The 19,102-nt window shown below is 39.6% G+C and overlaps 1 protein-coding gene across 1 annotated transcript in view; it reads right to left on the reverse strand.

The window, feature by feature from the left end:
- sec14l3.S (SEC14-like lipid binding 3 S homeolog) overlaps positions 1-9,069 on the reverse strand; it is a 32,030-nt gene extending 22,961 nt beyond the window's left edge. The window contains exon 1 of the mRNA XM_041580233.1: positions 8,825-9,069. The gene's annotated coding sequence lies outside the window, so the exon portion shown is untranslated. The remainder of the gene's footprint in view (positions 1-8,824) is intronic.
- Between the last annotated feature and the right edge of the window lie 10,033 nt (positions 9,070-19,102).

Consider the following 19,102-nt stretch of genomic DNA (forward strand, 5'->3'; position numbering starts at 1 on the left):
ACAGATTTGGGCTACTTCTTGGTTTGTACTTTGGAAACCAGCCAAAGTTTTTTCTTGCCCTAATGTTCCAACAGGGGTGATCCTGGCCCCTCCGCCGCCTGAGGCAGCAACTGCTGCTGCCCCCCTTCCCCCGGAAATTCGCTCTTAAAGTACCAGGAGCAGCATTTTTGCTGCCCCTGGTACCTAGTGGGGCGCTGCCGCCTGGACCGACAGCCTCAACTCGCCTCATTGGCGAAGCACCCCTGTGTGTCTAGCCTGTGTCTCCCAAAGCACGTTGGGTAATGCAGTGTCGGACTGGCCCACTGGGATACCAGGAAAACTCCAGGTGGGCCCAGGTGTCAGTAGGCCTCTTGCTTCTAACCATTTAGCCTATTTCATGATCCTTACCTATTCCTTTATGGGGAAAAATGCTTAATAATGGAAAAATATAGTAAGTAGATATAAAGACTAGAAGAATAAAGAGGTTGAGAGGAGGAATAATAGTTTGGAAAGTGGGCCCACGATCTAAGGTTGTCTGGTGGGCCCCTGGCATCCCAGTCCAACACTGGGGTAATGTATTTTTTGTTTACCAATTTGCCAGCTGCCAAGTTTAACGTAAGACTACAATACCCAGCATGCAATGGGCCTGACTTGTGTAGACGTTACCAGCTTTTGGGCTCTGTACCCCAGTCTCCCGTCCAGGACCGGAACTAGGGGTAGGCAGAGTAGGCACGTGCCTAGGGCGCAAATCTGGGAGGGCGCCAGGCACGTACCTCCTCTGTCGCCTACCCAAGTTCGGTTCCCTTCTCTGCCCGACTCTATGCATTTTTCGCACTATTTGCGCTCCTGCGCATGCGCGTGAACTTCAATTCGCGCACGCACGCGCAAATTTGCGCGCACTAAACAGGTGCCGCGACTGCCGGGCCTGCCTAGGGCGCACTGCTCCCGTCTCTCTTAAACATTCTTACATCCAGTGACTTTCCTCAATTTCAGACAAATTTGGGGCAAAAATCTGGCTGGCCAAAAAATATCTAGAGGTTGATCTGTTTTACCAATATTTATTGAAATTGCATATGTATTAAGGCCTTATGGGGCCCCTATACCTCCTGGGCCCCCCTCTGTAGTTACAGCCCTGGTGACAAATCTGTCCCATTCTACTTAATGGAAAAATCTACAAAATAGCGAAAATTTGAAAAAGGCATATTTTCACACATATTCATTTATTTATTAGACTTTTTTTTTACTGCACATATTGTGCTATTTTTTGGGATACTTTTCAAGTTCCTCTTGAAATAGTTTGGGGCTTATTTTGTAGCTGACTTTGGGTCTTTTCAAAAATTAGACTTGACAACCCTGCAGCTCTAGGAGGCAGCCCTCTGCATACACACTGCGTTCTTCTACAGAACTACACAGATATATTGTATCACTATTCCTCAAGAGCTGTAGTTGAGCCTCCAGAGTTGCAGTTTGGAAATATCCGAAGTTGTACAGTCTGTCACTCTGTCACCCTGTCACTGATATAGGGTAGTGCTATATATATGTGTGTGTATTGTGCACGCAGCGATCTACAGTACACTCATACATTAACAGAACAGACAGGGGCTTCTTACAGAAATAAAATAGAAATTCATACAAAATACACTTACATTCAAGATTCACATGTTAAGAGACAAGAGGAAGAAGGTAAATGCCACATAGAGCTTACATTCTAAGTGGGTGGGTAAATTACAGACATGAGTTTCAAATGTCCATGGAGTACAACTTTTGCTCATACAAAAGTGCGAGTTGAAATTAACTCCTCCCATTAAAGCTGTGAAGTTTTTAGAAAGAAAATAAATGCTGGCAGGGCTGTCATAGTTGCCTGACCTCAGCTCACTGTATTCTCTCAAAAACTGATGCATGCATTGATGGTCCTGATCAACCGAGTAACAATAGTGCACCGGTCTCACCTAAAAATCTTCAGAGGGACCCAGGCACACAGCAGCCCCTACTCAGTCCTCCCATCACCTGCCCACCCTCTCTGCCTGCTTCCCAGCCGCTTGCATCTGAGAAGGTAAGAAAGTGGTTGAGTAGAGACTAGGAAGCGGACTAGTGATGTTTAGGTCAGGAAAAAGTGAACCTGCAGCTGACCCTAACCCACCGAGTGTTTCTATTTATATACCCACAGCCACCCCGCTGTGATATCATGGAAGGGGGCAAACAAGCGTGCAAGTACATAAAAACGAGCACGTCTGGCAGTGGGGCACTATGAGGTCATGGTTGGGGTTAAGCGCAGGCTAAAGTTCAGCTGCACGTGGCCCACAAACTTTGTGCTGCAGTCAACTCAAACGCATCCAACCCGCTGGTCATGTGGGCTGCAGGTCAGCCTGGTCAGCACATCACTAAAGTAGACCCTGTGGTCCGGGCCCCCCGGTTTACATGGGTCTGCTTTCTGGATAGTCTGGACTGGGAGTCAAAAAAGCCCTAGGCAGTACAGAGAGGCTCAATCAGCTCCCCACCAGCCCACTAAATTGTGACTTTCTATGGCATCTTAAGGCAGCCCCTCTGGTACTTTCCAGAACCCAACAGATTGCCAATCTGGGCCTGACCCCTGGTCCTGATGTAGTTACCCTCCTCTGATATACCACCCCTCACTTTCACAACCAGATTAAATAATGTGATTGGTCTTATAAAGCGAGAGAGAGATATGAATGTGCACAGGAAGAAAATAGTCAATATATGGATGCACTGCAGGTAAATTGAATAAATCTATTTAACGGAGAAATCAACCTGTGTTGGCTTTGTAGAAAATGAATGGTACAATGTGATTCTTGCGTTTTTTCAGCGAGTTTTTTCCGTTAAAAACTATTGTTCAAATGTACATTTTGATAAATCAACAGCTAAGTGCTTTTATTGACCTGTGGTGCTATACTTTCAAACATAAACCATTTCAATACTGCATACAGACTGAAAAGAAGTCACAAAGCCACAGATATTGCAACAATATCTCATACTTAATAGGCCAGTAAGCCACAGTGAACAACATTTTCTAGGGTCTATGTCAGAGATGCAGACACCTGTAATTAGAGTTTTGAAAAGTTTCACATGGAGAATCCATGTGTTGCAATTTAGAATGTCATTGTGTTAAATATTACTTAAAACATGCACGTGCGGCCCTGTAAAATACTGGTCGGACTGGGCCGGCAGAACAGTGGGAAAAATTCCAGTGGGCCACGCCTACTCAACCCATTCCATGTCTGAAACCCTGGGAATGCTCCCCCTGACCTCCCCCAGACAGAATGGAAAGTGCAGAATGGAAAGTGAAAGGATTTGTCTGCCCCACCTTTATGTCTGAGGTATTGGGGTGGGGCAGGCAATACATGATTGACATCTAAGATTTTTTTTTAAATACATTTATAAAAGGTATGGATGTTTATATAAAAAATAGGATTGTTTTATGTTAAAAGGACATTTATTATACAGCTTTAATAGGTTCCCTTTTAAAATTTGTATCATATACATTTCCATGGGGTCAGTGACCACCCCCCACGTGAAAGCTAGAAATATTTAGAAAAAGAAGGCAAATATTTCAAAACTATAAAAAAGAAAAACTGAAAGCCAATTGAAAAGTTGCTTAGAATTAGCCAGTCTATAGCATTCTAAAAGTTTACTTAAAGGAAAACCCCCAAAATGGATATTTAAGCAAATAAAGTTATTTAAGTTTATATCAAATTAAGTGGCATATTAAAAAATCTTACCAAACTGGTATATATATATATATATATATATATATATATATAACAAACAAGGGAAAGTTGTGCTCACCACTATTTTTTAAAACCATTAGGCGGGGGTGCAATGAGGGTGTGACCACAAAATACATATAGTCAACTACAAGAGGTCCTCTGCACTCAACCCATTATCAATATATTTAAGACAGAGACATTTTGTGCATACTGCTACTAAAAAATGCCTTACCCTTTAAACAACACAGGGATTGTTTGTCCATATATTGCAATATATTTAAGCTGGCCAACTACGTCAAAGTCATCCCATATCTGGCCAGTCCTACGCTTAATTTTCATCTGATTCATTAAGAATTCAATTGCTTATACATTTTGCAAAGGGACTAAGTTTTACCTGCAACTTACTAGCTGCTTTCAAAGTAAAACTCCCAAACTTGGCTGCCCTTTTATTAGACACCAGTGGGATCACCTGACTATAGCTGGGAGGGGTGGGAGCTACAACATAGAGCTGGTCACTGCTCCTGTATAACTATAACAAACAAGGGAAAGTTGTGCTCACCACTATTTTTTAAAACCATTAGGCGGGGGTGCAATGAGGGTGTGACCACAAAATACATATAGTCAACTACAAGAGGTCCTCTGCACTCAACCCATTATCAATATATTTAAGACAGAGACATTTTGTGCATGTCTCTGTCTTAAATATATTGATAATGGGTTGAGTGCAGAGGACCTCTTGTAGTTGACTATATGTATTTTGTGGTCACACCCTCATTGCACCCCCGCCTAATGGTTTTAAAAAATAGTGGTGAGCACAACTTTCCCTTGTTTGTTATAGTTATACAGGAGCAGTGACCAGCTCTATGTTGTAGCTCCCACCCCTCCCAGCTATAGTCAGGTGATCCCACTGGTGTCTAATAAAAGGGCAGCCAAGTTTGGGAGTTTTACTTTGAAAGCAGCTAGTAAGTTGCAGGTAAAACTTAGTCCCTTTGCAAAATGTATAAGCAATTGAATTCTTAATGAATCAGATGAAAATTAAGCGTAGGACTGGCCAGATATGGGATGACTTTGACGTAGTTGGCCAGCTTAAATATATTGCAATATATGGACAAACAATCCCTGTGTTGTTTAAAGGGTAAGGCATTTTTTAGTAGCAGTATGCACAAAATGTCTCTGTCTTAAATATATTGATAATGGGTTGAGTGCAGAGGACCTCTTGTAGTTGACTATATATATATATATATATATATATATATATATATATATATATATATATATATATATATATATATATATATATATTAGAGATGCACCAAATCCACTATTTTCGATTTGGCCGAACCCCCGAATCCTTCATGAAGGATTCGGCCGAATACCGAACCAAATCCTAATTTGCATATGCAAATTAAGGGCGGGAAGGGGAAAACATTTTTTACTTCCTTGTTTTATGACAAAAAGTCACGCGATTTCCCTCTCTGCCCCTAATTTGCATATGCAAAATTAGGATTCGGATTCGGTTCGGCCGGGCAGAAGGATTCGGCTGAATCCGAATCCTGTTGAAAAAGGCCGAATCCTGGCCGAATCCCAAACCTGAATTCGGTGCATCCCTAATATATATATGACGGCTTGAGTTTGTAAGCCGAAACGTTATATATATATCTCTATATATATATATATATATATATATATATATATATATATATATATATATATATATAGGAGAAGGAAAGGCTAAAATTAAGTATGCTTTATCAGAAAGGTCTATACACCAGTAAACCCAGTAAGTAATGTTGTGCTGAGTCTTGCCAAAAGAAACACAGCCTTCCTTTCCTTCTATTGTATACACAGGGGCTTTTGTATAAGACTTCCTGTTTTCAGCTTAAACCTTCAGAGCTAGGGCTTGAGCATGCTCAGTTTGCTCCTCTCCCCTCACAGCAGTAATCTGAGCCCAGAGGTATGAGCCAGCAGAGAGAGACTCAGGCAAGAAGTTACATCACATCAAGCTAATATGGCAGCTACTATCCTAAACAAACAGAGAAAGCTTCTAGAGTGGTTTACTCTGGTATGGTAAAGCATTCTGCAGAATAAATAAAGTGTTATAGCTTGCACGATTGTGGCTAATCTATTGGCAATAAACTGCTTTGGCAGCTTTCCTTCTCCTTTAAAAAATGTAATGTTTTGGTGTTACTGTTCCTTTAAGCAGGATTACATTAACTGAAGCTAACAAAACTATTATAGGCGTTAGGGTCGACTAAGTGTGGCAACCTCCAAAGACAGTATAACAGGAGCCTCGGCAAATTAGTTCATCACAGAAGGAAGTTTCATTTTATTTCAAGTGCAGAATAAAGAAGCATTCGGCAGCCAGGAGAGATCTCTCTCTAGCTTACCGTTACATTACTTTTTATAAGGCAGAGTAAACAACATTATCATATAATTATTACGGTATATCTTATCTATCATTTGATAGATATAAATTGCTTTATCACTATGATTTGTTATATTTTTAGCATTGATAGCCAATATTATACAAATACGTATGTCATAATTATCAGTCTCTAGGTTAACTTTTATCAAGGCTTTTCTAGTTCTTGCCAACTTCTGTTTTTATTGTTATTGGTTGTTTCATATTAAAATTTCTTTCTCGTTGTCAGGTGTTTATCACAAGGCCAAATGATAGCAAGCAGTCATTTAATCACAGGCATTTATATTGCTATATTGTACATATAATTATCACTAATCAATAGGTCTCAATGCTCAGCCCTAATATAGGTAATGTTAGTGCCAGCTTTCACAGAAGCACTCAGGCCTCCATAGAACTACACACATCATTTTGAACTGTGCAGTCTGGAATATCCTTTGCATATTTCTCTGTGCTGTAGTGCAATAGAAAGGGTTTTCACTTATTCCACAAGCACTTGTCAAGCAGATGCATGTACTTCCTTTTTGCTCACTTCATGTTGGGGTTCCAGGCCTGCTGGCTCAGTAGCATGTGATATACTCCAAAGCTGTGTTTGAGGAATAAGCTATTAAAACAAAGAAAAACTGATTCAAGGTTTCTGCAGCTGAAGGAAATAGTCTAAAATATATCAATATTTGTTTCAAAGTGGATCATCAATAAATACAGACCCTTACAATCCAGTTCAGTAATTTTAAGACATTAAATACTGGATAATATTTATTTAACATTATATACGGGATGATTGTTTAGGATATTAATGGGGGGGGCAGTCAGGCACATGAGGGTTACAAGAGGCATCCAAATGTGAACCCTTCACAATATACATTTTGCCAACAACACAATGTTAGCTAAAAGTTTTATCCTGCTGCTAGCTTGTGGGGCTCAAATAACACAAACAAAATAGTATATTGCAATCTGGAATTTAAATAAATAAACAGTGTCTGACATAACTGATGAACAGATGTAGCCCAGGAGATTAATGCTGTACTACCTTATATAAATTAGGAGATCCATACATAAAGGGTTTAACTGAAACCAGCAAAACACATTTCCAGTATCAGTCCTATGTATTGGGTTTATTATGAACATGAGTGTGTATTGGACTTCCAGTATATAACACTACTATAAGCAGTGTTGGACTGGGGTTCCAGAGGCCAACCAGAAAACCTACACTGCAGGCCCAGTCTCCAAACAATTTTTCCTATTATCTTTACTCACTTTTTAAATCCTCTTACACTTAACCTTAAATTCTATCATACTTTCTTCCATTGCTTCTCTGTGTTCTCATTTAGAAAAAGTTGAATGTCATGATGAAGGGATGCAATTTTAAATAGTTGGATGTGCAAAAGGACCCACCAACACCTGGGCCCACCTGTGTTTTCCTGGTATCCAGTGTTCCAGTCTGGCCACCTTGACCCCCTCCTCTTTTTATACGTGTGATCGTTCATTCATGGTGCATGAACAAACAAGAACAAAAATAAGTGCTGTCACAAGGGCAAGGGCCTGGGTTAGGGCTAGGCAAAGAGGTACATGCCTAGCACTCCTCCACCCCAACTGCTCCCTAGTCAGGTGCCTTGCTTGTCTACCCTTAGTTCCAGTCCTGAATTCAAACACTGACTATAAATATAAATAAAGTGTGTTTCTCTGTTAAAGTCTTTGGACTTTGGAGAGGTGTAAGGACTATGTCACCACCAAATATGCTTTACTTCTTTGTCAAATGTATTAGCCTTATATTGTCTTTTATATGTTGCTTCTCCTTATAGCAAATATGGAGTTGGAAGAATCCCTGTTAGGTTCACAGTTGCTGATTTACCAAATGATTGGTGATTCCAAAAATAAAGAACAACACTGGAAGCTTAACTGCAGTTTACTGGTTTTACAAAGAAAATAATTACCTTTTTACTTATGTAGCCAACAGACATAACCTCCACTGTTAACATTCACAGCAGTGTCTGAACAGTCTGCATATAATATTACTTGATATACTATATAGACACAATACATAACATGCTTAATAACTCACGGAATAGCAGTTAGCTTCTATTTCTTATTTCACTTAGGAAGAATTATAGATAACCCCTTTCCTTTCATTAACATATAACAATGTTCAACACAACAATAATACAAAGTAATCCTAAAATATCTTAACAGAACCTGTGCCTACAACTTTAATATGAGAGGACAAACTGCATTAAATACGGGATTATATATTTGCATCATCACCCGGGAGCCCACTTAGTACAGTCACTTGGGTTGCGGGACCTGAATCGAATGGTTATAAGAGGTTCCGGTTATGAGATGAGAACAGCAGGGGTTTGTGGCAGTCTTTGTGACAGAAGGAGGCACTTAATAAGTGTGGTGTCCACAATGAGTTCTTTAAACCTAGTGCCTAGGAAACTTTAGTGTCCATTGAAGACTTTGGCAAAAGAATTGCTAAACTTGTCTCTGGGTAATTGGCACATTAACTGGTTCCAAGATGGGGCCATCTGAGAAGAAAAGGAAAGGATGCTGCTGGGAGGGCAGTTCAAAGTTCTGGCCAGAACTGACTAAAATGCATGCATGCAAAAGAGACTAGAAGAAACCTTTATCTCATTGGACAGCAAGGGTTAATGATTTCTTGATAATGTGAAGACTTGGGGTACAAGTTGGTACAGTTGCTCACCTATTATCTGGACCCATCAGGATTAGTACTCCACAGCTGCCTGAAATAATCCTCTGTCCATTGCCTGCTTCTGGTGCTGGAGGCCTCTCAGCTCTTTTACCAATACAGTTCAATTCTGCTGCTCAGCTGTTCCGGCTCTGCTCCTTTCCCTGCACAGAAACTTGTTTGCTTGTCTTTGCACTGCTGCAGTCCTGCTACCTGGTCCAGACAGTCACTCTCCCAGGTACCTGTAACTCCTTTTATACCCTCTCAGGTCTCCAGTCACTGCTGTAACACTTCCTTTGCATGAGCTGGTCCTCAGTCTGTCCATGTGCCTCTCATCTGCTGATCACATGCAGCCTCCACAGCACTAATACTGCTCTTCCCAATGTTCAGTTTGCATTTTATAGGATGGCATGTTATACAGTACATTATTCAGTACATTTCCTGGATTAAGGCTCTGAAATATATCTGCCATTACTCCACTGCTGTTCTTTACTAGGCATTAGAAAATGAAAATATGTCACAAATAACTTATAATGTCTGCTTAACATTGCATGTTAAAATATACACCATTTCTGACTACAATACTGACATTTTCCTTATGTACAGTAGCTTTATCAAACAGATTTAAAAGGTAAATACACAGTGGTTACATACAGATACATACTATTTGCTTTATGTTTGGCATGAGTAGCACACCTACCCCTTACAGAGGTGAGCACTACCGCAGCATAAATTTGACAGGTGTGGAGACACATGCAGACAATGTAGGGTGGGGGATTGGTGATGACATAATTCTACCTGCAAAAGGGGAGGCATCTCTGTTGTCTGCAGACGTATATGAACTTCAACCAGGATCAAACTGGTAGCAGATAAATTGCTCTTTTTTTAAATTTTTTTTAAAATATTTGACTAAACAGTAATTACTTTCAAACTCAGGAGGTGGTTGCAGCTCTGGATACAATGCTAACAATTTCTCTCTTTCCTCGTTTCAGCTCTACCAACTGCCTGTCCTTCCCTAAGGTAGACTCCTCTAGGATCTTCTTTTCCAGCTGCAATACCTTAACCAGCACTTGAAAAAAAGTGACAGAAGAAGACAAGAAGGAGGTATATATAAGAGGGTGGATAAGCAGACAGGATTATTAACTCTGGTTTCAGAGGTTAAAAGGAACTAACTTCCTATAGGTTATTGAATGTAAGACCCTCTTCCTCCACCCACACTGCATCACCCCCAATGCCAAAAAGTCAACTGCCCCCCAGACCTGCTACCAACATGCAAACCTGTCCATGGGGTTGGCATAACCATGTTTCACCTTTTCACTTCACTTCACTAGTCGCAGGCTCCATGCCTGCAATCCCCAGCCAGATTAATGTGCACTGGAAGCAGACCTTTAGTCCTCTGTTTGGAAACTGCCACCAAAGATTACAGCAAGTATGGGGGGGGGGGGCAGTTCATTTTTTGGCATTTGGGGTGATGCAGTAATGAGGGACTGTAATGGAGGTCTAGCAGCTAAACATCAATGGGTTTATTATTATTATTATTATTTTAATAATAAAAAAACATGTTCCACAGCTCTGTAAAATAAATGGGTTTATACACAGAACATGCAAAATTACATACATAGTAACCAGTAATCAATACAAAAGCTGAAGTGGACCCTGCCTAAAAGAGCTTACAATCTAAAAGCTAGCTTCCTTTTAAAAATGTAATTGCTAAACCATATAATCATACACTGCGTATTGCAAAAAAAGGATTTATCCCTAGCACAATAAAGGACTTTTGGCTATAAGGTGAGGAAAATACATCTTTACATTCCATTTTACCCTCTCCAACAGCTGGTTCATTTTCTTATGATATTGTCTGCAGCTTAATTTTTCTACTCCCAAAAAAAGGCACATTCTACTTCTATTTGAGGCAAACCAGTCAATAACTCAAACCAAGCCTTAATGCCTGGGGTAATACACATGCTCTGTTAATAGTATCTATGCTTAGCGACCATGCCACCCAGATAAAAGGAGTAAATTATGACCACAAGAACAGTTACACATTAAAACCTGTTGCATCAATATGCTCTCTTCTTACATTTACTGCCTGTTCCAAATTAAGCAATGCTGCACGTATAATTGCAGGGGCACCCTGAAGCTACTGTCACCTCCAAACCAAAAAGTAGCTCCAGAATTCCCACAGCACCCTGCTTCAATGTGGCAAAAGAATCAGACATTCACGTCACTCTTATGCTAAATGTGATGCCAACCAGACTGGGTTTGATTCACATGGAAATGTGAACACATTTGTGTACATTTTGACACATAGCCCGCAATTACATCAGACGCAACTCCTGCTGGTACCTGCACCAATGCTGGAATTCTGGGAATAAACACTGCTCACTGCACTTGCAGTCATATTTGACCCATAAAGTGTTTAATACTGAGTTAGAAGTCATTCTGGATTGCAAGCCAGATTTAAAAAGATTAATATATTGTTGTTGTTTTTGTTTTTTTGCTTCCCTTTAGTTTATACTTATTTATAAAAACATAAATTCATTTTTCAAAGCAACACATAAGGCAATTAATATGCCTTAAATCTTATAATACATGAATATTTATATTTTTAACATAATTGTTGCCTGGAAATCTTAGACATTCTATCACCTCTTTATTAGCATCAATGTTAAGGAAATAAGACAAATATTTTAATATCCCTGTCCTCCATGAGTAAGGATGTTAGATTTAAGTGAGGGCAGAGATGTACTTGCTGTTCTTCCAGACAACTTTCTGTTTTCTCTCTATTTCTGCAATCTCATCAACTAATTTTGCTTTCTGTTCCTCAGCCTCACAGACAGTACCTTGCAGATCTTCGTTTTCCTGAGCCATTCTGTCCAGCTGTTGTAGGAGAGATCTCTGCTTCATATGCAGAGACTGTGGGAAATGCAGTAAAAAATGCAAGTTAGTCAAGTAGCACATAAATACAAAATGTAGTGATTTTCAGAAGAAGGCACGATATTGTTTAATAAAAAAAATCTTTTACCCTCTGACAAGCTTTCACTGAACTGTTATTCCAAAAATATGTTAACGTTGAAAGACAGAATTGTACTTTAGCAGCTATAAAACCATAACCACCAGATGAAGGTCAGGTTAAAAGTTATTTACAGAATTATTTTTACAGACGTTTCAGTGGACTCCCCAGCACTTATATCTGTCCACCAGCAAACACATCCCTGCAGAAGTGTATAGAAGAGACCTGTAAAACAGCACAACACTGCTAATCAGGTCCCAAGGCTTGGTATATTATTATCTTTTTACTTTCTACCTTTCTACTTTAAATTACTATTGTTTATTGGAGAACATTTCACTGTATTAAAAGGGATTATGGGGACCCAACCCTATATTGGATAAGTGCCTATATTCGATATAGTGTATAGATATATTTTTCTGCTATACATGTATTGCATTCCACAACAATCTATTGTACACTAATCTTTGCTTTTCTTGTCTGTTTTATTTGTTAGTTTTATTGTGTATGTTACAATGCAAAATAAAACGTAAAAAAATTTGCCCTGCAATGAGCACCAATCATTTGGCTTTTTGGTGTGCTACCACCATTAATGTGGAAATGGTCTTGTGGTAATATGGGTGTGGTTTAAAGTGTATGTGTTTTAAAAACAGGGAGTGTTTAACACTGGTTTCCATTATAGGCCCTCCATATAGGCCAGAAATATTCCAGTCCTCGGTACCACAGAAGTTGGACAGCACTGCTTTAGATGTAGGTACACGGCCTGACCAGAGGAGTTGGCTCCTCCTTCTTGTGCCATACATTTATGTAACGGTTGTTTGGTTTCTCCAAGATACAAATCAGAACACTATTCACTGTACTACACACAATGCTACTCTTCCTGTGCTTTGGGGTTGGGTATTTTGGGTGAGCCAGTTGCTGCCTCAGTGTGTTGCTGGGTATAAAGGAGAACAAATGGAAAATTCTACTTGGAGGTGCCAAAAGTTAGGCACCCCCAAGGGATTATATTTACTTAACTGACACCCCGGGCTGGTGCGCCTATCAGCAGAAAAATGCACCGGTCCGTGGTTCTTTCAGTGAGCACCAAAGATCGATCCTCTTCCTGTTTCCTTGGTCTTCTCATGGCTGTGCATGTGCAGTAGAAAAGCCGACTATTTCGTTCTACTGCTCTTGCGCCTGCCCTGGGAAATTTGATAAGCAAAGTAGATGGAAGAGGATCTTTCTGTGATGCTCGCTGGAAGAACCCCGGGCCAGTGCAGTTTTCTGCCAATAGGCACACTGACCTGGGGTGTCAGGTAAGTAAATATAATAATCATTTGGGGATGCATAAATTTTGGCACCCCTGATGAAAATTGCCTTTCCTTCTCCTTTAAAGCAGACAGGGAAGCTGAGTTTATTAAAAATACTTCTAAGTTTTTCAGAAACCTCAGCTACATATGGGATGACCAAGCTCTTTCGTCTGTCCTGTTTTCCACCTTCACCGGTAGTCTTGGTGTTATTGCTTCTCTTTCTACCGGTTTTAAAAAAGGCCCAATCTGGATACCCACAAGTCTTAAGGGTCCCTCTGAGATGTTCCAACTCTTTCCCCTTAGCCTCTGTGCTGGTGGGGATCTTGTCTGATCTGTGATGTAGGGTTCTGATCACCCCCAGTTTGTGATATAGTGGATAGTAGTAGTCAAACAGCAGGTTTAATAACACCTCAAAGTTCCAATCATGCTAATACAATCAACACCGTACCTTTATGAGATCCTTGCTGATTATGATAAACAGATTGTGCTGATTCCAGGGTATTTCTTCCAGAAAGATCGTGGTTACAAGTCATTCTGAATTGAGAAAGCCAGTTGGATCACTGGTGAAATGTTTTCAAGAAAAACACAGCAAGTCCATTTGTTCTGACTTATTACTACAGATATATTTTGTGAAAAACCATGTAACCATGAAAAGTGTCAAAACATCCCTGTAACAAAAGGCAGCAAAATAATTTTTTCAACTGCAGCTGTATGTACAAGTCCTGGAACTCAACTTTGTGTTGTTTCCTCCAGCTCCCATACTCCATTTTATGTTTTTACATTTAGTCTCCTCGGTGAGCTCTTGAAAGAGCGCAATTCACCAAAAGTCAATATGCATATTTAAACAGTTAAACCTCACTTCAAATATTACCCAGCCTTTATAGCTGAACAACTCTGTTTCATGATTGTATAATTCTCCTTACTTATCTAGTATAAGTAATACAAGTAAGGTTTTCATTAACTGGAAACCTGAAAGGACATCACCCATAGACTCGATTTAAATCAATTTACGTAATATTTTAAAAATGATTTCCATTTTCTCTGTAATAATAAAACAGTACCTTTTCTGATTGTAAAAAAGCTGAATGAATCCACATCGGTGCTAAATCTATCATATTTAGTTTATTTAATGCTGAAATGTTTCTGTTAAGCAGACTTAAAATATCGGGATTCAGATTACAGTAGGATCCCTTACCAGAAAACCCCAGGTTTTGAGCATTCTGGATAATAGATCCTATACATATATATATTTTTTAAATATACTTTTTGTGAGAGTTTCTTAATACACAATACAGCCATGACAGCATCACAAGGTATGATATCATAAACTTAGGGTTTTCTACCTGTGAGATAAATTCATAATGTCTCTCTGGAGGTGGTAAAAGATGGGTCTGCTACACGTAAAGGTAAGGTGAATATTAATACTTTGTAAGACCACAATAATCACAATAATGTGTCCAAAGACACATTTAAATATATTATGTAACATATAGAAAAGCCATGAAAGAAGTTTTTTACTAGTGAATATTACCATGATGGGTTACCTTGAGACAAAATACTCTTGAAGTATAGTAGAAAGTACATGGCACTGTTTAGTACTTTAGTGCATGCTCACTTGCATGAACACTGAATCAGCAACTTTTCTTTTGGTAGCAATAAACTGTTTCAAATTAAATTCAAAATAGCATTTGATTTGGTTATAATTTCCTTGAAGAATTCCCCTTGCCTGTCAAGTGACAGGTTATGTCATAATGTCTTCTTTCAAAAGCAGCTTCTTCAAAAACAACAAAACAGGAGATGGGGTTGGGAAGTACAGAGAACGCCAGGGAGACTGAGAATGTGAAGGAAAAGAGTGGCATTTACTGTATATCACAGCTACTGTACTTTCTGTAGGTACTTTTTTCCATCACAGAACAATCTTTTTTTTTGAGGAAGCTCAATTTCTTTTTACTACTTTCAGTTGAACCTAATCCTTAAACTTGTAAGACTTTAAAGCTTGAATAACTAAATGTAACATTTTTGGTTCACAAATTATGAAACTACTACATATGTTTACGGTTTGGATTCAGTTTGGTATCTGGTCAAATATAACATGTATACATGTATAATATGTATATATAAAAAAACAAATAAAACATACCTCCTGCTTAGAGAGTATATTCTATAGGAGGAAATCACTGGAGAGTTTTGCTATACTTGATTTTTTTATCATGAGAGCAATTACTGTCTGAAGGCTAACTGGGGCATTCTTATTAAGCAACAGAATGCCTTCTCCATGTTTTTTTCTTCTGTGAAAAGGCATAACCATCCCATGATTTACATTGAGGTCTGACTAACCTGTACTATTAGCAAATGTGTCAAACTGCAGAAAAGTGTATTTTTGACAAAGTAACATTTTCATCTGATGACATGCGAAAAACCTGCCCAACCTCCACTCACTCCCCCTGAAAGTCCTGGTTTGAGAATCAGATCAACGCAACTGTTAGGGCCGCCTCCTGCTATGGTGCTGCGAACCTGATTTCTACCAGCCTCCCCCTGACAGCAGTCAGCTTGATAAAAGGCCATTTGAGGCCTGAAACGTCGCGGTGATGCCCAGAAGTCTGCAATAAACGCATTTTTATTTTACAAAGATTGAGTGGTGCTGTTCAATTACAATTTCTTCAATATTGACCGGTGATAAGTGGCCACTGGGGAACCTGCACTACAACTTAAAAAGAAAAAAAAGGTGTAAGAAGTCTTGCTGACTGCTCCTTTTACACAGCAGTCATGCAAGTAGTCCATTTAGATCCACTTGAGCTATATTAAATATTGATATTCCTATTCAATTCAGCTAAAACTATTGGATTTGTACTGTTATATCCCTCTAATTGAAAGGTCTTCATAAGTTTTTCTGAGAAAGAATTTTGTCAGGGTCCCCTGTAGTACATTTAACAGCTACAGATAAATAAAAACATGCCCGTCCACCTATATCCAAGGGAAATGGTAGGAGTGAATGTTAGGTGACAATTCACCTCTAAATATTACCCTGATTGGTCTTTAGGCTGCGCTTCACTTTTCAGCAACTGACTAACTGTTGGATCCTTTGTGGTCATACTAAGGTAATAGATATAATAAAGAAAATATCTGTAACGGGCTATATAAATGTGTTTTGGTGCATAAATACAGTACATTCAGTTAAAAGAACATTAAATATATATATTTTTAAAAATTGTGCTATAGGAAAAAGTGATTTATCTGGACAAGCTCTTACATCTTTGTGGTTCTTCAAACTCTCACTTTGTGCCCTCTCTTTGGACATGGCTTCTTCTGAGTCTTGCAGCTTCTTTAGTGTGGATTCCAGATGACAATTTAGATCTCTCATTTTCTGCTCAAGCATTGACACTTTTGTCTTATTCACCATACCACACATTTTACCAACAAGCACTTTTTGTGCTCTCTCTAGTTAAGAAGGAATAATTTAAAAAAAAAATGCCTCCTCCTTATATATTCACTTACATGAACAGCTCATTTATACATTGTGGCTCAGTGGTAAGCCTTTCTGCCTTGAGCCATGAGTTTGATTATGTCCATTCCATGACATATAAATGTCCTACATCAGGGGAAGATATATTATTTATCTGGCCCCAGGCAGTACACCGGCTCTGCCCCAATCCACCAACCTTGAAATTAGGGGCCCCAGCCTGGATTGTTTTATATAAAACCACTACTGTTATCCAGCTTTGGTTTCCACCAGCACTTTATAAACACGCAGACAGTGTAATTGGCTCCTGATGAAACTGAACCGGGAGTGTTGTGTGCATGTGATAGATTTTAAAGGAAATGTCAAACATCAGTATAAAATAATGTAATTTAACATATGCAATCAACATTAACCCCCCCCCCCCAGATATTAGCTAAGATCAGATAAAGACTAGATGACTTTTCTTTGGCCTTTCCTAAGCAGAGCACCATTAGAGGTTCCCTGTTCTACTTCTAGACTTCTTTTTTTACATTTATTTTGAGAATTTACATTGACTTTAAGTTCAATAGGGGAAAGGAATGATACCAATGATAAATAATATCTGTAAAGCACTGTGTAAATGTCTATTATAATTAAATAATAAATATATAATTAAATAATATACACACTTATTATTAGGTTCAAATTCAAACAGTCAGGACAATTTTTTCACTACCCTACATTTAAAAATCTACCTAAAATTGCAAACACAAGGCCTACTTTGTGCATTTTCTCTTCAGAACAGGGGGAAACCAGTGCTCAAATACTGTATGGTATCTCTCTGCACAAGCTATAAAGTAAAATTCGGTGCTCTTGCAAAATACAGAACAGGGAATTCAGTGTTTGATATGCCTCAATTTGCACATCCCACAGTGGTGTCACATCAAGCTCCTTAACCACTAGGTGGCATCATCAGCACTCTTCTAGATTCTTTTGAGCAAATCATAACACACTAGGAGGGGTAGGGAAGTAATAAGAGCAGTTATGCAAGTGGTAAAAACAAATGTTATTTATGTGTGTGGCTGTTTGTTCTTAGTGAAACTTTTTTTCTGCTTGTGAATCAAATGCATGTGTGCTTCATTGAAGCATATATTGACCTGCATGTCAGTTACTGTTGTCACCTCACCCCTTTAAAACAAAACATATATGGAATCCACAGCCTGCATGGCTATTTAGCAATTCATTTACTATAGATGCATGCTGCAGACTAAACTAATTCATGTGCAGCCATGCAGCATGCATCTAAATTAATTGCTAATTAGCCAGGCTGTGGATTCCATATGTGTTCAGCAGGGGTGCTTCGCCAATGAGTCGAGTTGAGGCTGTGGCCTCAGGCGGCAGGGCCCCACTAGGTACCATGGGCAGCAAAAATGCCGCTCCTGGTACTTCTGGTTTTCAAACTGGAAATTCGGCTCTTCAAGAGCAGAGAGCGCAGTTAGACTCTCTGCGCTAGCATACTGGCCCTCTCTGCTGCCCTCGTGGACCGCCTGGACCCCCTCAGGCGCAAAAAGGTAAGTGCACTGGGGAGGGGGTGGCAGGTCTATTTAGGGTAGGGAGGTAGGGTTTTTTTTTTTTAATAAGGTGTTGAATTATCCTTTAAATGTAGTGTTGGATGCTAGTGGTGAAATCTGCATCCCAAAACTAGAAAGATTAATTCCTAATAATAATGGGACTAATTAATTACACATGGCACTACAAAGATATTGTTTTTGTGAGATGTAGTTTAATAGTCAATTAACTTATATGTTACCTTATAGTTCAATCAGGTTTAAAAAAGACCAAAGTCCATGAAGTTCAACCCCTTCAAATGAAACCTAGCATCTATACACACACTCACGCTGACCCCTCCATACACTCACATAAACTATATATACCCATACCTATACTAACTATAGAATTTAGTATTACAATAGCCTTTGATATTATGCTTGTTCAAAAAATAATCCAAACCATTCTTAAAGGCATTAACAGAATCAGCCATCACAACATCACCCGGCAGTGTATTCCACAACCTCACTGTAAAGAATCACCTACGTTGCTTCAAATGAAAGTTCTTTTCTTCTAGTCTGAAGGGGTGGCCTCTGGTCAGGGCCAGAACTAGGGGTAGGCAGAGTAGGCACGTGCCTAGGGCGCAAAGGTGGAGGGGCGCCAGGCACGTACTTACTCCTACTCCTAGTCCGGTCCCTTCTCTGCCGGCCGCCCATCTGTGCGCATACGTGAATGCATGCGTTGATTCGCGCATGCGCTGAAGCGTCTTTTCACGCATGCGCAGAAGCGCGCAACTAGCCGGCGCAGCAGCCGGGCAGGCTGCCTAGTGCGCCTGCCCGGCTTGGCCCGGCTCTGCCTCTGGTGCAGTGATCCTCTTTATGGGTAAAAAGGTCCCCTGCTATTTGTCTATAATATCCTCTAATACACATGTCAAGTATAATCAGGTCCCCTCTCAAGCTCCTTTTTTCCAGAGAAAACAACCGCAACCTTGACAGCAAAAATAGAAA

Source organism: Xenopus laevis, chromosome 1S (assembly GCF_017654675.1).
Source record: "Xenopus laevis strain J_2021 chromosome 1S, Xenopus_laevis_v10.1, whole genome shotgun sequence".
Lineage (NCBI taxonomy): Eukaryota > Metazoa > Chordata > Amphibia > Anura > Pipidae > Xenopus > Xenopus laevis.